At 40.3% G+C, this 26,289-nt stretch overlaps 1 non-coding gene across 1 annotated transcript; it reads left to right on the forward strand.

The window, feature by feature from the left end:
- Positions 1-24,735: 24,735 nt before the first annotated feature.
- On the forward strand, positions 24,736-24,842 carry LOC141635155 (small nucleolar RNA R71). Its single transcript, XR_012539859.1, has one exon. It is a non-coding gene; the product is annotated as a small nucleolar RNA R71 (small nucleolar RNA).
- Positions 24,843-26,289: the final 1,447 nt, after the last annotated feature.

The following is a 26,289-nucleotide window of genomic DNA, read 5'->3' on the forward strand; positions in this document are numbered from 1 at the left end:
TACTAGATGGAACTTGAGGTGATCAATGAGATTGGACGGTGAAAGATTTCTAGTAAAAGTCGCAGTAAGAAATGAATGGTGAAACTATTTGAAGGTTATTGTACATGTGTGATATGTTAATTGATGGTTATATTATTATACCGACGTTTTTTCAGGTAGTGTCATTTCGTGAGATAAAAAGACGAGGTTGTCCATTGAAAGTCAGTTTTTCGGGGGTGCTATTTTGTGAGATAGAGTTGTGGATGTAGAACTACCAAGTTGGTTTCCATGATTATGAATTTGAGAGTGCGCTATGTGATGCATGTTGGCCCAATTGTGTGGTTAGAGTATTTTGATTACTTGTGTTATATCGCATGAATGTTTAATTTAAGTAGGTGTGTATATCTTTAAAAATGGTTGTGGGTCTCTGACCCCATGAATGGTAACTTGGAGGTTGTCGTAGAATTGTCTCCTAGTTCTCTGCGAAACATCCGTGTTAGACGTTGTGACTTTGTGGTAGTGCTTTATTGAGTTGTGATGTTGTATCATGTTTCGTGTTAGTTGGCTTGTAATGATGGCCATAAGGCCATGAGTTTGTTTTAATATGGTTATTTGATGGTACACTAGTCACATTTGGGGTTTATTTGCATTCGTATGTATAAGTGACCTTGGAAGTGATTTTGGACCAAACCTAATTTTGCCCGTGTGACACTCGACCGAGTGCCCCATTCACTCGACTGAGTGGACCATTTTACTCGACCGAGTGGATTGCCTTGGCCCTTGTTTTGCAAAAACTAGACTGAATATTTACGGTATCCCTTACCTCGTACCTAGATGAACATGTTGGCCCTACATGGGTGATGTTTTGTGAATTGCTTACGTTTGATCATGTTATGTGACATTTTGCAAGTAAATGGAAATCGTTGATTTGACATGAGTTGATGGATGACAGAAATGATGTGATAATCTTGTTTCATGTTTGTTAATCGATGTGATTTTAATTTGTTGTGTAAAATTAATTTGAAAAATGCAAATAATGTGTCATATAATGGTTATTTGGATGATTGAATATTGTGTCCTTCCTTATAAGTGGAAGTGTTGATGATGGATGGGAAATGAGTATGGAAACACATGTGTGATCATGTGGGGGATTTGACGCGGTACATACGTGACTTGATGTATGCGGAAATGGAAGCGTTGAACATGATGAGTCACATCACTAGTAATTTTGTCATTTCTTAATTGTTCCATGGAGTCCGCATATTCTTGTGATTTGATGCACATTCATGTGATTGTGTGAGATTTGGTGTAATACCTCAGATATTTGGGTTGTTGGGTACTCTATCGACTAGGACTTACTCTGTCGAGTAAGTTAGTTTTTGCATTCTGGAGTATGTTCTGCCTGATGGGTACTCGATCGAGTAGGGGCAACTCAATTGAGTAAAGGGCACTCGATCAAGTACATTAGTTACTCGATCGAGTAAGTCACGTTTTACGGGTTTCCAGGCGGGTTTGATAGTAACGTGCGAAGAGCTATGTAAAGTTATTTCGACAGTTCCTTTTTACCTTTTACTCTTATTCTCAAACTTTTCACAAAAGAAAACTACGACGCTCTTTCTCTTCACTCATTGCTATCAAATCAAGGCTAGGGTTTATCGGATTTCTGATTTCATCACACCGTTGTGATCGTCATCTTGTGGGTAAGAATCTTATATTGTTTTTATGTCGGACAATTAATATTGCTCTAACTCTAATTGGGTGATGTGGAGGTTTTGCGTATAAATCAGTTATGATGTGTAATTGTTGATTATTATTATAGGTGACGATGTGGTACTTTTGTACATTTGTGTGATTGGCTGCAGTTATAGCGAATTGCGAAAAGGTAGGGTTTTCCTACTCAGTTATTGTGTAATTGATTATAAGATGGTTGTTTAGTTGATTTGCATTTTGATGATATCGTAAATAGTATTGGCATTGTTTTACATTTATATTGTAATTGGTGGTTGTTGTTTGTTTGTGGTTCGCGAGGTGCGCCCTTAGCTGAGTGGAGTCACTTGCGAGAGTGGCTTCATGCTCTTGATTCGCCCCTTGTGGTTCCCGTCACAAGGGGGATGTGCGCATTCAGGAACATGGGTTATTCGCTTAATGGAGATGAGCGGGGCTTCGGTGGGAACGGCTACGGTCCCTTACTGGCGGTGTGGAATATCTGTTGCGATGGATATTCTGGCAGGGCTACACACTTTAGTGTGTAGTCAGATGATTGGTGATGTGACGGTGTTGGGCGATTGTGATTGTGTAACTGTCTCTTGTACTGTCTTATATTGTTTATGTAGTAACTGACCCCGTTTAAATGTTTTGAAAACTGTGGTGATCCATTAGGGGATGGTGAGCAGTTGTTTAGCAGGTATATCTCAAGTTCGCGTGGGATTAGCTGGGGATGGAGTCACCACAAGTCAGAGTAGTAGTCTTCCGCTGTTGGGTCATAACATTTTGTTACTTTAGTTGGATTTTGGTTTTGGAACAGTTGTATTTATTCTACAATTGGTTTTGATATAATCACTTTAAATTTATTTACTTAAAGTACGTTTCTTGATGGTCACTTTTGATTACTATGCCTCGGGTAACCGAGATGGTAGCATTCTCATGTACTAGGTGGTCTTGGTAAGGCACCTTGGTGTATGGGGGTGTTACAAAATGGTATCAGAGCGACGATTTTGGAACCTAGAACTAATGAACCCAATGAATGTAGAGAGTCAAATTAAAATGAACCCGGGTAGGGGTTGTTAGGAGCTAATGCAAAGGCTTGGGAGATGTCCTAAAGTCGCGAACTTGCCCTACAACTTTGAACCGGTCACTATGGGGTGTCATGGGATCGCTCCTTGTTTATGGTTGTTTCATATGCACATTCTGGATAAAGATATGAATGATTTGAATGGAAAGTGTTGGATTGTATGTTAGATAAAGTTGAAGGATATACATGACCATGATGAATGTTAATGTTTGGCTTTGTAGTAGTAACATGCGATAGGAGTTGTGATATCTGTATATATATGATTAAGGTGGAATAGAGTGGTAGGAGGCATGCGTTGGTGTTTCTTGTATGGCTTTTGATTAGTTAGTTGCTTGTAGAATAAGAGATGTTAGTTAGTAACATGTGAAACCGAATAGTTATGTTGTTCGATTATAGAGGAGTTGTCTTTAAACTGTTATAACATGACATGCATATATAATATTGATGTTATTCCAATCGGAGGTGATAGCTTGTTCTCTTACGATTCTAACGATAGGTCACATGCCCAAAATGACCAAGCAATGAGTGAGATATGACCGTTTTACGAAAATTGGACGGTGCTGAGAACTGCGTAGGGTACTCGATCGAGTAGCCTTTAATCGATCGAGTACACCTCTTTGTACTCGACCGAGTACCCAGTACTCGATCGAGTAGCCCTGGTAATTTATTATGCATGCTTCTGATCTTCACCTACTCGATCGAGTAGGCTGTACTCGATCTAGTAACCCTTGTTTTGGGTCATATGATTATCTTTTGACCTCGTCGCATATCATATTTATTTCAAAGTTGTTCTTTTGCTTCTTTATACATTGTTTTACATATGTGTTGGTCCTGATGCATAAGTTACTAGATCCTATGATGTAAGGGGTAGCACTATATGATGAGTATGAGTTTGGTGGGGAGGAAATGGGTTATATGTGGTTGTGATAGATAGTAGGAAAAGGAAAGGGAAGATTGATGAACTTATCAGGACAGGGAGCATGTTTTGTGAGAGGTAGTGAGTGATATAGTCGCGTGTTGAGTAATGTAAAGGTAAGTGTATATGGGCAAGGGGTGATGTAAGTTCGAGTAACGTGAGAATGAAAAGATTGAAATGAGGGATGCGAATAGTGGCAACTTGGGATGTGTAAGGATTTATGGAGGGAGATGGTTAGGATTGTGTTGGTTAAGGATATATATGATGGAAGGTCGTTATAGAGGGATGGAAATGAATGGTGTATAGTGAGCTTAGATTGAGTTATGCCGCGATTGTATATAGTAACTGAGTTTGGGAATTTGGATTATTAAGAGGTGAGCCTAGTGTGTAATTCTTTGCGTAATTAACGATATAAAGTGAAAATTTGGTTCTAGAGATGTAAAAAGGGAGATGCAATTAATTGATGAGTAATCATTGATTGTGTGGACTTAATGGCGGCAAGTGTAAGTGAGTAGCATGATGAGAGAGAATCAGTGATAAGAGAGAGTGAAAGATACTGATAAGAATTAATGGAATTTGAGTCGTGGAGCAATGAGACGGTAACCGGATTACTAAAGAATTAGGTAGAACGAGTAAGGAGATGAATTATTAATTGGTATTGTTGAGTGTAAAGGGAAAAGAAGGATGAAAGTAAGCTGAGAGAACGTTGACCAGAGTTAAGGAACATGAAATTAAGAAATCATAGAGATGTACGATAGCTTCATGACAGGGTGTGAGTTAATGGTTATATAGGAGTTTCAGGACGACATGTTAGCCATGAGTTTTAACGACTTAAGGGAGTAAGAAGTTTGTGGAGTATTTGCATGATATGAGATTTTGGTGGAGAGTTAGGTGATGATACAATTAAGGATAGAATTGGAATGAATGTTGAGGTAATTTTATTGACTGATTTGATGTTTGTTATTTGGGATGTTAACCGAAGATAGGAAAGGAACTGTTATATTTAGAGGTGAGTATAAAAGATTTGTTATACGAACAGTGGTGGTGTTGTGGTGTTGTCACTAGTGGTTAAGGGTGATGATGAATAGAGAAGATAGCCGTCCTAGAGAGGTTGATTTTGTGGAGGCCAGATTGGTATATATGGTTGCGAGGGATTATAAGATGTGGATATATGAGGCGTCTGTTAGTAGTTGGGTATTAATGGTATGGTTACATTCGTCAAGAGGTGATAGTTACGCGAATAGGAGAATGTGTTATAAGGAGCATACGAGTTAAGCTCGGGCGAGAAGTAACCTTTATCAGGTGGTAACTTACGTGATCAGGATTGGCTAGTTAGATTCGATTATGGGTCTATGATGTGTGTAAATGTTTGTGTGAGGTTCTGACCTCACGAGTAGTAGTATGGTGTGATAGTTATAAAGTCGTATTTGAGTGTTCCGCGTCATATGTTGTGTACGGTAACCTAATAGGATGATATTCAAAAAGTGGTAAGTTGGGTGATCTTGAATGGCTAGTTATACTTATATGTGTATTTGATATCTGTAAGTGATAGTATGAGGTTCCGACCTCATAAGTATTAGTATGGATGATATACCTAAGGTTATATCTGTTTATTCCGTGTAATATATTGCGTTGTGATCTAGTAAAACGGTTTTAAGGAAGTTTCTTATCTAGGAAGTTATACTAAGTCAGTGTTTATGGGATTGTATAAGTTGCGATGACTATCGATGTGGTTGTTGTGCCTCGGGTGGCGATCCGGGCATGGTATTTCGTGTTGTGATACGAGTATTTTCGCGCTGCGGTGCGGCTGTTGGTGGCGGTGTTGTGATGCCGTCATCGGTTTTGATGAAGTAGGCAGGATACTGATGAGACGAACTTTCGAAAGTGTATATCATTTATATAGATTATTGTTTTGTTACTGCTGTTTCCTGTTAGTGTCGGTCTGGGCATATAGATTGTTGTTTTCTTTAGTGATGTTTCTTGCCAGTTTCGGCTGGGAAATGAGGGTAGAGTATGACATCGAAGAGAGTTGTGTATGTTTGCGTTGTTGTCATGGTATAGTGATATTTTGTTAATGGGACACAGTTGTGAGAGGTTGTTAGTGTGCTTTTGACGTTGCTTTAGATGAGACATTGGTTGACATAGTTGTGACAAGAATTTTATAGAATGTGTGTGTGCTGAGCTGGAAGCGGCAAGTGGTTCATAATCTTTAGTTGGACAGTGAGTATAGGTATTGGGAATTAGTATCATGTTAAGTAATGGATGAGTTTTACAGCAATAAAAAGGAGAACTTGAGGATCTAGTGTGAGTGTGTGCAACAATTGTGGATCGTGAGTTCTGATTGTGGAGATAAGTGCATGTATAATGAAGTATGTCATTTTGCGGCAATGTTGAAGAGTTGGAGTAGTGGTTATGCTGAGGATTTTTTTGTATAGGTTAGATGGAGTGCAGAATAATTGGAGGCACGAGAGTTGTTAGGGAGAGAGAGCTTTGGATATGGGATGGTTGTCGGTGTTGAAGTTATAGTCGGTGATAGGTGATATAAGATGAGGATAAGGGGAAGAAAACAACTAAGGATCTAGTATTAGTGGGTTACGACGACGTAACATTTATCTTAAGAGGAGCAGGATGCGACAAAGAGAGTTTGATGGTTGTGCATGTTGTAGTATATTTGGAAGTCTGAGTCTTGGTGTAGAATAAAGGCGGAATTGTGTTGTGGTTGATTTTATTAAAGGTAATGGCAGTGCTTGTAGTGGTATGTTGATTATGGGTGTGAGTAAACTTCGATAGTGTTGACAGTTTGGGTGATGATGTTTATGAGTATGAGTAAACTTCGAGGACGAAGTTCTTTTTAAGGGTGGTAAAATGTAACATTCCGTTTGGTGGTTGATCTCGCTTAGTGGATTGTCTTGATATTGGATTTGCTAGTGGGTAATATGTTAGTGAGACGGAGTTAGCGGCATTTGTGGAAGTAGTATTATGTAGTTAGTGTCGAGAGCTATACTATAGTTGATACGATATCGGGAGCCGCCTTGTGAAGGTAGGCAAACTTGGTGGAGTTAGTGTTAGATGTTCATGGTTTATAGGTTGGGTTTGAACTTCGGGGATGAAGTTCATTTTTAAGGAGGGAAGACTGTAATACCTCAGATATTTGGGTTGTTGGGTACTCTATCGAGAAGGACTTACTCTGTCGAGTAAGTTAGTTTTGCATTCTGGAGTACGTTCTGCCTGATGGGAACTCGATCGACTAGGGGCAACTTGATCGAGTAGCGGGTACTCGATCGAGTACGTTAGTTACTCGATCGAGTAAGTCACATTTTACGTGTTTCCAGCCAAATTTGATTGTAACGCGTGAAGAAGTTACTCGATCGAGTAAGTCACATTTTACGTGTTTCCAGCCAAATTTGATTGTAACGCGTGAAGAGCTATATAAAGTTATTTCGACTGTTCCTTTTTACCTTTTACTCTTATTCTCAAACTTTTCACAAAAGAAAACTACAACGCTCTTTCTCTTTACACATTGCTATCAAGTCAAGGCTAGAGTTTATCGGATATTTGAGTTCATCACACCGTTGTGATCGACATCTTGTGGGTAAGATTATTATATTGTTTTTATATCGGATAATTATTATTACTCTAACCCTAATTGGGTGATTTAGGGGTGTTGGGTAGAAATCGGTTTATGATGTGTAATTGTTGATTATTGTTGTAGGTGACGATGTGTTACTTTTGTACATTTGTGTGATTGGCTGCAGTTATAGCGGATTGCAAAGAGGTAGGGTTTCCCTACTCAGTTATTGTGTAAATGATTACAAAATGGTTGTTTGATAAAGAGGTAGGGCTTCACGCCCATTATTCACCCCTCATGGTTCCCGTCACAAGGGGATGTGCACATTAAGGAACATGGGTTATTCGCTAGATGGAGATGAGCGGGGCTTCGGTGGGAACGGCTGCGGTCCCCTACTGGCGGTGTGGTATATCTGTTGCGATGGATATTCTGGCAGGGCTACACACTTTAGTGTGTAGTCAGATGATTGGTGATGTGACGGTGTTGGGGGATTGTGATTGTGTAACTGTCTCTTGTATTGTCTTATATTGTTTATGCAGTAACTGACCCCATTTAAATGTTTTAAAAACTATGGTGATCCATTCGAGAATGGTGAGCAGTTGTTTAGTAGGTATATCTCAGGTTCGCGCGGGATTAGCTGGGGATGGAGTCCCCACGAGTCAGAGTAGTAGTCTTCCGCTGTTGTGTCATAACATTTTGTTACTTTCGTTGGATTTTGATTTTGGAACAGTTGTATTTATTCTACAATTGGTTTTGATGTAATCACTTTAAATTTATTTACTTAAAGTACGTTTCTTGATGGACACTTTATTTGGTTACTATGCCTCGGGTAACCGAGATGGTAGTATTCTCATGTACTAGATGGTCTTGGTAAGGCACCTTGGTGTATAGGGGTGTTACATTTGGCGTGACATATACATGCATAACAATTATACATGTACGTGTAAACCTCGGGTTTGACTTCGTGCTTTTACCCCCGGGTGACCCATATACTAAGACTTACATCAACGGCCTTATGAACATAAGAAATTTAACCATAGACTTGTGTGGTAGAAAAGCGGTTGGTAAACCCGGGAAGTGATGGCTTACGGCATTAGATGATGAGTCCCTTGAGAGTACTTTATGAGTTTTGATTGTTGAACTTCAAGACGAAATTCTCTTTTAGGGGGAGTGTAACACCCCCATACACCTAGGTGACTTACCAAGACCACCTAATGTAGGAGAATGCTACCATCTCGGTTGTCCGAGGTAAAGTATATCAAATAGACCATCAAAGAACGTACTTTAAATAAATAAGTTTAAAGTGCTTACATTCAATCCAAAACTGAAAGATAGAAAACAACTGTTCCAAACCAAATTCCAACTAAATAAATAAAAATGTCTCAACACAATAGCGGACTCGTGGTACGTCATCCCCAGCTAACCCTCATGCGTCCAAGTCATACCTGCTCAATAACTTCTCACCATCCCCGAATGAATCACCAACAAGTACACAGGCATAATCCTCCAACACCATCACATTACCAGTCATCTGGCTAGCCTGAAGGTCTAGCCCTGCCGGAATACCAGTCGCAAACAGTAATCCACACCGCCGGTGGGGAACCACATCCTTTCCCACCTAAGCCCCGCTCATCTCCATCGAGCGAACAACCTATGTTCCCTAATGTGCACATCCCCCTTGTGACGGGAACCACAAGGGGCGAATCAAGGGCGTGAAGCCACTCCCGAAAGTGACTCCACTCAGACGAAGGCGCACCTCGTGAACCACACACAATAAAAAACAACCAATTACAATATCAACAATACTAAAATCAATTACGATATAATCACATGCCAACAACCAACAACCATCTTAACATCATGCAAACGATAACTGGGTAGGGAAACCCTACCTGAAATGCAATCGGCAAAAATCAACACAAGCAGCGGATAAAAAGCGTTCCTCTACGAAATCACCTCCATTCAACATATAATCATACAATTACAAACCATCATCAACAATACTCCCAAACACCCCCAAATTACACAATTAAGGTTCAACCAAAACTAACGAATTAACATAAAACCTGTACTGGGATCTTACCCACAATGCGACGGTCCCAACGGTATAAAGAACTCTGCAATCCGACGACTCTAGCCCTTTGGATTTGATAGCAACGCGAGAGAGTATTCAACGTTGTTTGTTTTCTCTTGTGAAGGTTTTAGAAAAATTAAAAAGTAAAAGAAACTGGTGAAAAATACTTTATATATCATTTCACATGTTGCTATCAAACCTTGCCAAAAACCGGTAAAAAAAAACTTACTCGATCGAGTACCGCCTACTCGATCGAGTTGCCATTACACGGTCGAGTATCCATCAGGCCGAACACTGTCCAGAACGCAAAACTAACTTACTCGACAGAGTCAGCCTTACTCGATAGAGTACCCAACAACTCATAAATCTGAGGTATTACAGTCTTCCCTCCTTAAAAATGAACTTCGTCCTCGAAGTTCAAACCCATACTCAAAAACAAGCTTACTAACTCACCTACCACACAACAACACAACGAAAACTCAAAAGAAAAAACCCAAACACAACTCATACCGACTAAAAGAACCACTAACTGTACCAAAACCGACATAAAACCGTACCAAAACGTTATGCGATCATCTCCTACCCTCCTAAAAGAAACATGGTTACGTCCCCGTAACCACACATACCTGATAAAAAAGAGACGGATACCGCTCCTTCATAACCTTTTCCGTCTCCCACGTTGCTTCCCCAACATTGTGATTGGAACATAAAATCTTGAGCACCACTGTTTCCCCAGATCTAGTTTTGCGAACCTTACGATCAAGAATCTCTTTTGGCACCTCTAGATAAGACAAGTATTTATCTAACTCGATGTTCTCCACCTCTAACACATGAGAACGGTCACTCACATACTTCTATAACTGAGACACAAGAAACACATTATGTACACGATACAAAGCTGGTGGCAGAGCTAACAGATAAGCAACCTCTCCCATACGATCCAAAATATCAACGGGCCAATGAACTTTTGGCTTAACTTCCCTTTCTTACCGAACTGCATTACCCCGCGCATAGGTGACACTTTCAAAAGAACCTTATCCCCAACCTGAAACTCTATGTCCCGACGATGTAAGTCCGCATAGCTCTTTTGTCGATCCTGGGCCGCTTTCATCTTTTGCAGAATCACTTTCACTTGTTCTATTATCTCCTGTACCATCTATGGTCCTAAAACCACTGCCTCAGCACTATCATCCCAGTAAATCGGACTCCTACACCTCCTCCCATACAAAGCCTCGAACACAGCCATCCCAATGCTCGTATGGTAGTTGTTGTTGTAAGAAAACTCAATCAAATCCAACCTATCTTCCCAACTACCACCAAACTCCATCACACAAGCTCTTAACATATCTTCCAAAAACATGATTATTCTCTCTACCTTTCCCTCTGTCGCAGGATGAAACACGGTAATCATCTTCAAGGTAGTTCCCATCAACTCCTGCAACTCTTGCCAAAACCGAGAAATGAACCTCGCATCCCGATCTGACACAATATCCTTTGGCACCCCATGTAACCTCACTACATTCTTCCTGTAGCCATTTGCCAACTGCACCTTACCCCATGTATCTTTCATTGGAATAAAATGAGCTGACTTTGTCAGACATTAGACGATCAACCATATCATGTTATTACAATGCTGGCTCCTCGGTAAACCCACTATGAAATCCATGCAGATAGATTCCCACTTCCACTAAGGCACCTCAAGAGATTGAATCTTACCTTGTGGTCTTTGCTGCTCCTGACAGGGTTGTCGTGTGCCTATCAAAAATAACTAACTAAACTAACTATATAGCTAGGGAAGTCAGGTCGATCTCCTTAGGGAGGCAAGGTATCTGTTAGTGTCCGTCTATTTGGTCACAAATGAGGGGGGGGGGAGGTTATAATTTGATTTTTAAACTAAAGAATTGAAAAGAAGAGAAATAAAGAAAGAGCGATAAAAACAGAAATTCGAAATAAACTATCAGTAGAGAGGGGACATGTTAGGATTTGTTCACTACGGTAGTCCAGTGACTCAACAGTAAAAAAACTTAGATAAATTACTGCGAGACGGATATGGAAAGATCCTTCCGGTCCACTTTCTATCCTAAATTACCATTAACTTAACTTCCGTCCTCGTCTGGGTAGTCTACTGTTCATAGCATGCCTATTTAGTCCAATCTTCCGATCCAGGATTAAATTTAACCAGATTAAAAAGGTGACTCAGAAGCGTGCACTCAACTAAGTCAGTAAATACAGTTATATTGCTATGGGGACAGAATCTCACAATTAATTCATCTAACCTATTTACTATATCGTCACATTTCTACCATAGATCCCCTAATCCCAACATGAAACAGATTAGCGACTCATGCTATTAATATTGTCAAAACTAATAACAAAGAATGAACTAACAATAAACAGAATAAAACAATGATGAAATTGCATAAAACTAATTAGGGCAGAAAATTAAAGGAAGCAAAACAAGTAATTAAGATGAATAAAAGAGAGATTAATATTAAAAGGGAGAAAGAGATTACAATCGCAAGAATCCGGTGTAAAGAACAACTAAATCCGAGAGTGAAAATCCGAAAGCAAAAGTTACAGTGGAAGGAGAAAAGTAACGTAAGAGAGTAGCAGTGAAAGTTCAAAGATAGAGTATATATTCTGATGATGACCTAATATTGCGTTTAAATAGAGAAAAGCTAAGTCCATAAGCTAATAACAAGTTCACGGACTAATTAAAGCCCATGACAACTAAAACTACTCGATCGAGTAGTCTGAAACCACTCGATCGAGCATTTCTCCAAATAATCTACTCGATCGAACAAAATTGTTACTCGATCGAGTAACTCCTCTTTCCAGCTCTTCTTGATCAAGTACAGTACTACTCGATCGACCATTCTCAGCCATAAAAACCACTCGATCGAGTGATAAAATAGCTCGATCGAGTATTCTTCTTCCAAAACAGCTCAAACTCGTGACCGACTGCCTCGTTGACAGTTCCTTCACGCATCCCAATGCAAGATCTCACTCTGAAAAATCCTGTCTCCTCAAAATGCATGCAAAAAGGACGAAAATGGTACGATTCCACTACTTTTATGTTCATTCCTACAAAACAGACAAAACGAACCAAAGTAGCCAATTCGGGGGCAAAATGCAATATAAAGAGTAGGAAAATACATAGAAATACGTGCTAAAATAGGGTAAAAAGACTATACAAAATGCACGTATCAAATATCCCCAAACCGAACCTTTACTCGTCCTCGAGTAAACTAAAATGCAACTAATGGAACGGAAATGAAAACTCAGAGCTAACTTAACTTGTCTACTTGAACCAATTTAATGCAACAAAAATTAACAGTTATAGGTATGCAGTCAATTCGCAAATGAGTTAGAAGTTGTTTAGAAATATAGCCAACCTATCGACCTTGCAAGACTAACAAAATCAGACTCTCACGTGGTCACTCTTCTCTCATGAAGCAAAGGGTGAAAATTATATGTAAAAGAGAGAGAGAAACAGTCACTCACCTAACTGCGACCTACATAGAATGCATGCAACAAAAATGAAAGACGATTCAAGTACTAATGCACACACTCCAACCATTAATGTCCGTCACAGCCGAGGGATTACAAATGATATGGGAATAGTGAGGTTCAGGTGAGAAAAGGCAAAACAAGTTATGGTAATGTGGAGGTAAAAGCGTCAAGCTAGTTCCTAACAGGACCATATAAGACCGTCCAAATCTCAACCGACTGAAAAATAAAGTACAAGTGCCCTTCATTTGGCACACAACTCACTAATCACATACACCATCTCCTCAAAGATATGGAATAAAACGGAGAAGTGAGACTGTCACAAGATAAAAGTGAATACAGACGAACTAAAAAAGCAAACCAGCTCAAAATTTTTGAAACTTTTCTCTCTGGTTCTTCACTGTAAACGTGATTAATTTTTTTTTCTTTTTTAATATATTTTTTCTTTTTCTCTTTTCACGTCTTTCTTCTTTTTTTTTTTCAATTTCAACTCTTTTTTTTTTCCTTTCTTTTTCTCCTTTCTTTAATTTCCACCAACTCCAATCATATACACACGGGCCAAACTGCAGACGGAAAAATATACCACAAAAGACATGATAAACTACCTTGACTAGGCAGGCTCAGTTTGGGATGTAGCTAATGGGTCAAAAAGGCAAGTTTTGGCTTAAGTGGAGCTAAATGGGTGAAAAATATAAGAAAAGGGAAGAATTTGTAAGCGCCTCCCTGCATGTGACACCGACCACAAACCCGAATGTGCGCATTTGACAAGAAATCGAATGTCATAAAAGTGCAAAAATGATGAACATGCTATGCAAGGAGTACTACTCTCAATTCCTAATGAACTGGTCATAAATGTCACCAGTTATAGGCTCTAAATCTCAGAAATTGTAGGTAGGTTGCCTATTTATCAGGTCAAGTCTAAATAGTCAGCTATATTTGAACAAAAACTCGTAGACTATGCGTATGACAAAGCTAATAACCATCAATGAAAGTGCAAGGCTCAAGTAAAGTGACAAGTTATGTTTTTTTTTTGAAATTTAATGAAGTAAATACGAATGCAAGCTGAAAAATAGAAACATGAATGCAAAACAAAAGCAAATGCAGACTCAAAAGGATGCAATACCCTCCCCAAACCAAAACGGACAACGCCCTCGTTGTCCTCCAGCATACACCAGCAGATATATACAGGGAAACGGGAATATACAACCAATAAAGAACGAAAAACAATAAAATAAAAAGGAGACAAAATAAATAAAAGAGCGAGAATAAACATACAAAACACGAACTTCCCCAAACCAGCCAGAAAACTAGGGAAGTGAGTAGACCAGCAGCTATTCGTCAGCCTCCTCGTCACTGTCACGTACGTCCTCCACCGTCACCGTGAAGTCCGGATCTACCTCCTGCTCTCTCCTCCTCCTTTGCTCAGCTCGAGCTCTCTCCACCGCCGCCACCGGGTCCTCGTCCTCCTCCTCCTCCTCACTAGCAGACTCCGGGTACCCCTCAGCTGGGTACCGGTAAAAGGAAGGGTGTGGCCAACGCTCTGGGATCGGACGGTGTCGCCTCATGTGATACTCGTATAGAGGGAACAAAGTCAAAGCTATGTCCCGCTCCATACGAGCTTGTCTCTCTGCAATCTCAACTTACAAACCGTCACGGCGCCCTTAGTCCATGACCGAGGACGCCTCAAAGGGTGGAGGAGGTACAAAATTAGCCGGTAGGACCGGCTGTGTCTTTGTCTGGTCAGCAGGCGCGGGAGTAAGAGTAGGAGTAGGAGTAGGGATCGGGGTAGCTGTGGCCGTGGAAGTCTGGCCACCCGTGGAAGGTGATGATCCCTCTCCGGTCTCAAGTCTACACTGCTTCTTAGTGGCGGGTAAGGTAGTAGGTGGGCGGACTTGGAGGTGGTACTCGGGTAGAGGTGGTGGTCGGGCGCCCCGTGCAACAGTTGGCAAAGGGGCTAGACGAGGCAGGGTGTCACAAGGAAGGTCCACGGACAAGGAACCATCTATCTTCCATGTCCGGTAGTCTGTGGTCAGCCAAGTCTGAGAATGTATGGCAGCTAGGCTCAGATACCTATCACAGTCTATGTAAGGTAAGTCACGAGGCAAGACAATGAGGAGAGAACGGGCAAGAAAGGTAGCTATGCCACCGTAGACAATAGTGCCCATAAGCTTCTCTCCCTGAGCCTGGAAGTACTTGGCGTTCAGATAAGCGATGTTGAGGATAAAGGGACCCTCGCTGTCGATGTTCAGGTAACCGCCTAAGATAGAAAGATCGTTGTTGTTGATGTTGTTTGGCTCCTTTCGGCCAAAAATAGTGCTCCCCATCAGTCTAAGAAAGTAACGGGTGGGGGGAAGTTGGACCTGACCGAGCTTTCGCTCGTGAATAGGAGTCTATGCCAAAGCCCGCCAAAGTAGACTAATGACCTTCTTAGGGGCAACAGTGGGGCCCGTAAAGGAAAGGCCGAGTCGGATCCCAAACTCCTCAAGTGTCATGGAAATGGTCCGGTTATACAACCGGAAGGACTGAATAACTCAAGGCTCAGTTCCCTGAAAGTGTGGCCACTCATAGTGATGAGTCCGGCCATCCCCGTGCCCCGTAAAAGCTCACAAACTGGCTCGTAGAAGCCGAGCCTCTGAAGTGACGTACGGCAAATAAAACGCGTAGGGAGAAAGTGTGACACCCCGCGATAAAGCGGAAAATATAACTAATAAATTAAAGCGGAATTTATGAGATTTTTAAAAGTTTTAAATTACTAGGTAAAGATTAACACGCGGGTGCCAAAAACGAAAAGAAACAAAATACAATAATAGGCCAATTTAGGTTATTACAACCCAAGTCTAGAAAGCGGGGAAAAGATATCCCACGAATACCCATATAAGGGGTTTCTAAACTAGCAACTAATGTCCAAGGGTTTAGTTCTCGCTAACCCTCACGTCTTCCCCACGTAAGCATCTTCACCACCTGTCATTCATATAAACATGAACGCCACAGTCAGTGGGGAGTAACTCAAGGTTCTCCCAACCACAATATGTCGAAATGCAAGTAAACAACCACTTTATTAAACATATAGATCATGCATCATATAAACAATAAAGAACAAGAGGATATAATTGATAATCATGATGAGATAGGCATAAAACTTTCTTAATTGAATAGGCATGATATATTAGAATAAATATGCAGTCAAGGGCATAGAACAACCAAGTCAACCAACTCATATTGACACGACTCCACAAGTGTAAGACCAACACAAAGTGTAGACGGAGTATCCGGCTCAGAGACTACCTTTATAGCATGTCCGAGATACCACACACAAGACTACATCCTAGACTCCAACCTCCTGGTAGGAGGACGATCATAATACGGTCCTAGTCTAAACCTGGATCCAGACTCTCGGGATGGACGTCACCCGATTCGACATGCGGTGACCTATCCGCATCCAAGACGCGAAATATGGCACACAGTCCGTAACCAAAGTTCGAGTAACCCCAAATCGAAAACATGGCACACAGTCCGTAACTAAAGGTCCGAACAGGCGGAAGGATAACCCAATCCGGATACATGGCACACATATCCGTAACCAAAGGTCCGAAAGAGAAAATAAGGAATGTCAAGTCTTCACACAATGTAAAACATCACACTTGAGTCACAATAAGAGTAAGAATGATCATGCAAAAATTATATGACGCGGGACCATTAATGTCACATTCATACTTATGGCTTGCATGTCACTGGTCGGACTCACTTGGAGGTTTAGTTTTCGGTACTTGTCGTTAGGAGCACCTAGACCAAAACACAATTTATAACTCTACCAACAACTCTGCAATTAGTAAAGAGGCAAGTAAAGGTCGGATCCCAAGGGACGGGAATTGAGATGAGATTTTCAATTGCAACTAGTGGTTCTAAGGGTGTCACAATTTGGGGTTTGAAGTAGAAGATCACTAAACTAAATAACAATGAAAGTAAACAAGCAAGATGATTAAAAAGGGATGTAAACAATTGATAAAAGGCACTAGGGTGTCATGGGGTCATAGGGGATTCATGGGAATTAATCATACAAACATATTCTCAAATTATAAGCAAGAAATTATTGTTGTGATGTATCGAGTTGGTTTATGTCTTACAATCCTAGGAAAGTTTGGGTCCCGGAGCCGAATCAATTAGATTGTACAACACCTACAAGTCGACTTAATCCTCCCTACTCAACTATATGCATGGTCTAATGAGACTCGAGTTGGTTTATGTCTTACAAGTCTCATTGAAAAGATAGGTGATGGGTAAAAAATGCAAGGATTCATAGGCTCGCATTTCATCAAACATAACAAGTGCAATAAGTTGAGATCACAACAAGCAAGCAAATAAACTATGAAAACACGTTAATTTAAGCATGAATCATCCCCCATGTTGGTTTCCCCTAATTACCCATTAACCCTAACTAAGGAAACTACTCACTCATTATCATGTTGAACATGCTAGCAAGGTTGTCAATCATACCAACAAAGTGAAACATGATGAATAAATGAAGATAATTAACAATAATTAAAGTGTGATTAAGAGAATTATACCTACTAATGATTCCAATAATAAAGCAAAGAATAATAGAAGTACTTGATGATTGATTGGAAGGTTGTCAATCTCCCAATAATAACCCAAATAATCTTCAATTACCCAAAACAAAGGATAAACAAGAGAGAGATTAAGGAAATGAAACTTGTATTAAAACTTGATTAAATATTGATTATAAGATTAAAGAGAGATTAGATTGATATTAACTACACTAAAGATTGCTAAGAAGAACATGCTCTTCTAATTAGCCTAATGGAGTATTTATAGTGGGGATTAGTTACATAAATGAGGGTTTACTAAGGGCTTATATGACGATTAAGTCCTTGAGGAATCGCCGGTCTCAAGGGAGACTCCGGTCTCCTTTTCGTCGGTCTTAAAAAAATATGCGCATCCTTCCTTGAAGCTTGTAGAAGACGAAATGGCTGACAGATAATCCGGGCGTCTAGGGCACGGGACGGGCTGATTCTGGTGATTCTGGACGGGCGTCCAGCTGGGGAAGACGGGCGGATTCTGGGTGTTTTGGACGGCGTCCACTGGGGGATGACGCTCGGATTTTACCTCTTGGACGGGCGTCTTGTGGACAATCCGCTCGGATTGTCTTACTGCTACTTTCCTTCTTCTTTTCTTCCTTTTTCTTTATAAAATCTTTGAGGATTACCTCGGGGATGCAAGGATCTTTTCTTATCATTGCCCATCTACTATAGTATGTACAAAGGCCTTCTAATCTTGTCTTCTCTTTGATGCTTGGTCATTGAATTCAATCAATTTAGCTTCATTTTGCCATGAAAATGCAAGCTTTGCACTCCTTTCCTACCAAGGAAACAAAACCTCAAAGAATATGCAAAACAAAGGACTAAAGACAATAAATGACCCAAATATGCACTAAAAAGCATGGGAACAAGGCTAATTCGGGGACAAAATATGCTCTAATTATGGTCACATCAGTCACCATGAGTACGTATGGGAGCATCAATCCCGACGATCATATCGCAACTAGAGGGCTTATAGCTCACCTCTAGTATCCGATAGGACCAAGACTCTCACAACAGAACAATACAAGACATTATCAAGAATATGACTCTTTCCAGTACTTATAATAAATATCTCATACTTGTGTTATATTACTAAACATTCCTTTTTATAATTTAACATGCCGATTAAATAAGATATAATGAATGATAATGAATAATTTACGTTATATGAAAATTACGGAATAAAATGTGACAAAGCTCAAGTAACTCATTTATACCCCCACTAAGTAAACTAGACAAGTCCAATTAAATTAACAAGATAAATCCACTTAAATTAACAAGACAAATCCACTTGAATGAATATGACAAGCCCAACCAAATAAACATATAAAGCCCAATAAATAGAATGTGTGAAAGAGCGGTAATTAACGGATTACTTGTATAGAACACGGGACGAGAATTAATAATATTTTAATTAAACTAAACTAGCGTCCAACCAGGAATATGGTAAACCCAACAAATAAAGCTCAAGGGCCCAAAAGAATAAATATATAAGAGATCGATAGATAATGAATTACGTTATAGAAGTTACGAGACGGTTATTTAAATAATTTCAAGTAAACAAAACTAGCGCCAAAACACAACTCGACCCATGACACAAGGGACCATTGAATGACCCCGTACCCGTTTCCCTACACCTAGCCATCAAACTTGTCCAAAAGCCACCCAAAACCGAGACAAACAACCCAACCAACCACCCAAAATCCGAGCTTAACACCTACCCCAACACCCTCCCACAACCTTCCATAAAACAGCTCCAAAACAGAGCCATGAAACCAGCCAATAAACCCTCTTACACCCGTCCCAAGGCAGACCCGAAACTGCACAACTATTTCCTAGCTAGTACTAAAACCGTGTCACACAACCCATCGTGACCACCTGAAAAAGGGCACCAAAACAGACCCAACCAAGTCGTGTGTAGCCTCGACACAGCCACCACCCGACTACCTACAACCAACATCCACACCCGTCCCAAAATAGACCAAAACAGACCTGCAAAACTTTCCTCTGAATGGTGTTATACGAACCACCTGTACAAACAACCCCAAGCAGTCCTAAACAGAGCTCGAGTAGGCAGAGCTCCGCAACCATGGTTCCTAAACAGACGGAGTTCAAACAATCCACCATTTCGACCCACGGCAACCATGGAAATTAAACACAAGTCTAAAAACTCAACTTCTTACATGAGAAACTCAGGAAAGACTCAAACTTTACAATGAAAAAGGAAAGATCGAGTAAGAAGGACGAAAGTATCGATTAATTGTCGAGTAACCTATCACCGTTACCTTTAACTCTCGAATTCCCGAGTGAAAACGTCCAAAGCACGAGCTTTCTTCAGTATTCGAGGTCTTCAACTAAAAGGGAAGGAAAAACGAGTTGTTTGAGTCACCAAAACTGAATTTGTCATAAGATGCCCATTTCGAAAATTCAACAAAATCAAAGCTTTCTTACCTTAAAAGAACGAGGAAGGGACGAGGAAGGTAATGGTACAAAAATAATGGAGTTTGGTTGAGGAATAAGCGAGAAAATGGAGGTTGAAGGTCGATGGAAATAGAGGTGGTACAGGTTGTTATGTGGCTGTTGTTGTTCTTGTTTCTCGCAGGAAATGAAGAAGAAAAGGGGGAGTGGGGACAGGTTACAAAACAACAACAATTATAATAATAATAATAATAATAATAATAATAATAATAATAATAGCTGCGCGCATCCTTCTATAAATAATAATAATAATAATAATAATAATAATAATAATAATAATAATAATAATAATAATAATAATAATAATAATAATAATAATACTATATAAATATATAATAAAGAGATATTTTTAAAAGTAGAGTGTAGGATGTTAGGTGGGTGTGATGTGTTGTCAATATAGGGTAAGTCGAGAAAGGTTAGTCTCACAAGTGGAAATGTGACGGTCTATATCTAGACGGAATTTAAGACAGAGATTATTATTATTATTACTGTCACTATTACTGTCCGACCAAAAATATGTATACATTTATTCTTATATAAATTATGCCTCAAGAATATAATTTAATCATACGTATTTTTATAAAAATGAGCTTTTATATATTACTTTTATAAAAATCGTGTTTGACATAAAATTAATTAAATTGAATAATTCAAAAATACTTAATAAAGTAATTCAAACGGTTTAATAAATTTTAAATGTCAAAATGGGAAATTCGCGGGTGTTACAGAAAGTCACAGTCAACTAAGTCATAAAACCTCTTACGATGAACACCATTAATAAATGTTACCTGGGGGAACGCAGGGTGGGAGTTAAGAGTGTCGTCCACTCGAATCGTGACACGGCCAACAGCAGGTGTAGCACGACCACGACCGCGGCCTCTAGAACTTGAGGTAGAAGACCGTCCAGTGATAGTACAAGGAACTAGGGCCGTCCTAAAAGCAGCTGCGGCTGTAGGTGAGTCCGCCACAGGTGTGCGCACCGTGGCTGTGACTGCAGCTGTGACCGCCACTTAGGAAGAAAGGCTAGTAATAGTGCTAGCAGTAGTAGTGGCTGTGACTGAGGTGGTAGCTGAAACAAGGCTAGAAGAAGTGCTAGCAGGTGTAAAAACGGTACCAGCAGCAAAGACTAAGAACACAGGAGCTGCGGTACTAACAGAAGTGGAGGCGGTGGTGACAGCAGGGACCACCGTCTCAGACGAGGACGGACTAAAAGTCAAGCTAGTGGAAGGCACAGAGCTGGAATCCATCCTGAACAAAGAGGGAAGGGGAATTTGATAAACAGCAGTTAAACAGCATGGAGACAGCGTGAAAACAGCTTGATAATTTCCCCAAATAGTCAAAAAAATTCGACTAACAGCCCTAATCCCCATAATTTTCTTCAAAAGTTCGAATGATAACAGGTAAACAACGATAGGGGAAGGGTAGCAGATTAAGCAACAATGGAAACCAATTAAGCAAATGGCAGCAGCAAAAACCAGTATACAGTCGAAAATTTCGACTGTAATTAGCCCTAATCCCAAATTTTCCCATAAAATTCGAATTAATCATGTAAAAATCAATGAGGCGAGGGAAATAAGCATCAGGTAAGACAAATTAGCCATTGAATCAAAATTATAGTCGAAAAATTCGACCTAATTATGAACACCGAAACCCTAATTTCTAATCTACTTCATAAAAAGCAAAATTAATGAAATTAAATTGCAAGGAAGTGTAGGAATTACTTACTTGATGATTAGGAACCTACAAAGAACAATTAATCGACAATCAACAAGCAAAATGGGCGATTTTTGATCGAAAAACCGCGGAACCCTAATTCCTCTAATAGTCCGTGTAAAACAACGAGAATCAAAGGGGAAATAGAGGGCAAATGACGATTAATTTGCAATAAACAAAATGTAGGCGGTGGATTTGGTAAATGGGCAAGAAAAATGGAGGATTTTGGGGCTTTTTTTGATCGCAAATAAGGGGAATAGTCGAAAAAAATTAAGAAGAAAATGAATTAGAAGTAAAAGAGAAGGAAGTTAAGGAGACCCCCTGCGTGTAATTTCTGATTTCACTCTATCGAGTGGTTTAGAACTGCTCGATCGAGAACTTCTTGTATTCATCTACTCGATCGAGTAAAAAGTTACTCGATCGAGAACTCCCCTTTTCAGCTTTAGTCGATCGAGTAATATGGGATCATTCGATCAAATAGAATTCACTCGATCGAGTACAAAAAGTACTCGATCGAGCTCTTTTCCTCGTGTAAGCTCTTGAATTTGCTATTATTCCTTTGAATTTGCGTATAATTCCCCAAATCTGCATAAAAACACTCGCAAAAATATCCCAAAATACCAAATACGAAAAGTAACAGTATATAGTCTTCTAATCTATGCTAAAAATGTCTAAGTTCTAATTGTCCTAATTAAAAGCAATAAACAAATCCGTCGGAAATTAAAAATTGTTTTTACAAATTGGTACAAGGGGCATTTTCCCGCTCACTTCTCAAAGCAATTCAGTAGCCCCTTGGAGGGCTCCTGACTGGAGGACGTCATCTCAGCAACATTAATCGTCCTCTTCAATTTCCATGATCTCGAACTTGAATCATTAGGAGGAGAATAGTTGACGTCTACATACGCGCGAACTTTTCTCGTCCTTACTCCTTTCTCACGAGCTTTAACATCATCGCTCCCGCTTTGACTGACATCAATTGCACAATGCTTATTGACAGCTCCGGCATTATTTTCATCCGTACTTGCAGCAAGGAAAACAGACGAACTTTCCTCCTTTTTGCTCTCAAGCTGAGGCGGAGGGGTCACGATAGCAGCACAATATTCCAAATTTTCATTTGGAGTGTCAATAGGAGGGTTAGTAGAAGAGAGGTATGTCTTCTATGACACCTAGTGGCTGTGATATGCTACGGTTGGCTGTGCTTGTATGGGAGCCCTTCGGAACTTAGACTGATGGAATATTAATTCCTCGTCCCCACTCTGGAAAGTCAATGTCTTGCCCCCGAAGTCTATCACTGCACGGGCAGTAAATAAAAATGGTCTCCCTAAAATGATAGGGGTAAGGGTATCTTCGGGGATGTCAAGTACAACGAAGTCAACGGGAATAAAGAACCTCCCGATCTTAACAGGTATGTCTTCTATGACACCTAGTGGCCGTGATATGCTACGGTTGGCCATCTAAACATTCATATTTATGCAATTAAACTTAGTCAAACCAAGTCTCTTAGCAAGAGATAGCGATAAGACACTCACGCTAGCGCCAAGATCGCATAACGCGTTATCAATCAAATGGGTACCAATATGACACAGAATGGAAAAACTACTCGGGTCTGACTTTTTGGGAGGTAACTTATTCTGAACTAAGGCCGTCCCTACCTCGGTCAAAGCTACCGTCTCATGATCATTAATGTGCCTCTTACGTGATAAAATTTCTTTCATAAATTTAAGGTAAGAGGGTACCTCTGTCAGCAGTTCGGCGAATGGCACAGTGACTTGCAAGCTTTCCAGGAGTTCGGCAAATTTGCCGAATTGTTGATTAGCCTTAGTACTATGCAAACGCCTCGGGAAGGGCACCGTGATGGCTATCTCGAGCCCTTTGTTCCTCTCTTCCAATGTATCAGCCGGATCAAGCTCTAAATCCTTCGAACGGGACTTCTTTCCTCTTGAACGACGTCTTTCAGGTGATGTTTCACTCGATCGAGCACTAGCAGGCTCTCGATCGAGTTGTTCTTTATCAGCACTACTCGATCGACCAAAAATGTCATTCGATCGAGCAGATTCTTCAGCAAATTCACTCGATCGAGCAGTTTTATTTACTCGATCGAGCTCTTCTTTTTCCTGTTCACTCGATCGAGTAGAAATTTCACTCAATCGAATCCTTTCTTCAGCATTTTTACTCGATCGACCCCCAGAAATTAATCGATCGAGTACTTTCTTTGTCGTGAGCTCTTTTTCTTCGACAGTGCACGGTTCATCAGCAACAATTTCCTTCCCCTGGTCTAATTTCGGTCCTTCATATGAATAACCGCTCCTCAAATTAATTAAATTCACCATCTCGTGTGGATTGTTATCAGCTTGTGACGGTAAATGTCCCGGTTTCCTTGTGGACTGGTTCGCGGCTAACTGGGCAACTTGAGTTTCAAGTGCCTTGATAGATGCATATTTTTGTTGAACACTTAGCTGCCACTGCTTTGTCAAAGACTGCAACATCGTCTTCAACTCACCTATCTCACTTACCCCACCAGAAGATGATGCACCTTGTTTAGGTGGAGGAAAAGAATGCGGCTTTTGAAAGCCTTATTGAGCCTTGTGCGAAGGGACATACGGCTGCTGCTGTTGCAAAGGAGAGGTAGGATTGAGCACATTTTGATTTGTCCACCTCAAATTGGGATGGACTGCCCCTTGGTGATTGTAATAAGAACCCCCTCCTTGCTTGTACTATTGAAAAGCAAGGACCTGTTCTTTCTCTGTAAGACATTCAACAGGAGTGTGACCGTCGTTACTCCCACACCTCTCACATGTGACGGTTTCTCCTCTAGTAAGCAAATGAACCGTCTGAGGCTCCCCAGCAGAATGCAAGTCCAACTTATCATATCTAGCATTCATGGCTTCGAGCTGAGTCATAACTTGCTTATCGACTGCATGAACTGTTCTAATACCATCCCTCGGGTTCCCGTACTCAGCACAGTGGGTCGCCATCTCTTCAATAAGGGCCCATCCCTTATCATCATCAATATTCTTTTGGAATCTTCCGTTGGATGATGCATCAAGTATGGCTCTGTGATCATCGTATAGCCCATTGTAGAACTGATTGGACAGAAACCACGGATCAAAACCATGGTGAGGAAGAGACCTCACCAACCTCTTGAAACGGCACCAAGCTTCATAGAAAGTTTCATCAGGTGCCTGCTTAAAACTAGTGATTTTTTCCCTCAGTTGATTAGTGTGCTGCGGAGGGAAATATCTCTTATAAAAAGTAAGAGCAAGGGTCTCCCAGTCTGTGACCCCCGCGGCCGTATGGTCCAAATCAGTTAGCCACTCCCTGGCTGAATCAGTCAAAGAAAAAGAAAACAGCACCTCCTTAATTTTGTATTGAGTTACCCTCTTTGTGCCGGGGATAGTAGAACAATAGTCCGTAAAGACCTCCATATGCTTCCTCGGGTCTTCACCTTCCACACCTCTAAAGAGATTTCTCTCCACCAGATTGATATAGGAAGGACGGATGTCAAATGTATTCCCATCCTCAGTCTGGAGATTGAAACCCTTTAGAATTGATGATGCTTTAGGCTCCGAATGACTGGTAATGTTCGACATCTTTACTGGTTGGTTTACAGAACTGAAAGTATCTTCTTCAAAAGATGGAGTTTCTATAAATAGGAAATATTGAAGCTCTGGTTCGAAAGTACTCAAGTCTTCCTTTTGTGATTCTCTTTGCAGACGGAGTCTATGCCTGAACAGCCTCTCTGGTTCAGAATCAGCGGAAACTAATAACTCCAACCTATGTGACCTAGGCATACACAACACACAAAGAAAATGAATAAGAACTGCCTCAAGGAATAAAAATTCCCTGAGACGGATAAAATAAACGAAACAAAGACAGATAGGGCAATTTCCTCCCCGGCAACGGCGCCAAAATTTGACAGGGCTGTCATGTACCTATCAAAAATAACTAACTAAACTAACTATATAGCTAGGGAAGTCAGGTCGATCTCCTCAGGGAGGCAAGGTATCTGTAAGAGTCCGTCTATTTGGTCACAAAGGGGGGGGGGGGGGAAGGTTTATAATTTGATTTCTAAACTAAAGGATTTCAAAGAAGAGAAATAAAGAAAGAGCGATAAAGACAGAAAATAGAAATAAACTATCAATAGAGAGGGGACATGTCAGGATTTCGGTTCACTACGGTAGTCCAGTGACTCAATGTAAACAACTTAGACAAATTACTGCGAGACGGATATGGAAAGGTCCTTCTGGTCCACTTTCTATCCTAAATTACCACAAACTTAACTTCGTCCTCGTCAGGGTAGTCTACTGTTCATAGCAGGCCTATTTAGTCCAATCTTTCGATCCAGGATTTAATTTAACCAGATTAAAAAGGTGACTCAGAAGCGTGCACTCAACTAAGTCGGTAAATACAGTTATATTGCTATGGGGACAAAGTCTCACAATTACTTCATCTAACCAATTTACTATATCGTCACATTTCTACCGTAGATCCCCTAATCCCAACATGAAACAGATTAGCTACTCATGCTATTAATATTGTCAAAACTAATAACAAAGAATGAACTAACAATAAACATAATAAAACAATGATGAAATTGCATAAAAGTAATTAGGGCAGAAAATTAAAGGAAGCAAAACAAGTAATTAAGATGAATAAAAGAGA

The sequence above is a fragment of the Silene latifolia genome, chromosome Y, assembly GCF_048544455.1.
Source record: "Silene latifolia isolate original U9 population chromosome Y, ASM4854445v1, whole genome shotgun sequence".
NCBI lineage: Eukaryota > Viridiplantae > Streptophyta > Magnoliopsida > Caryophyllales > Caryophyllaceae > Silene > Silene latifolia.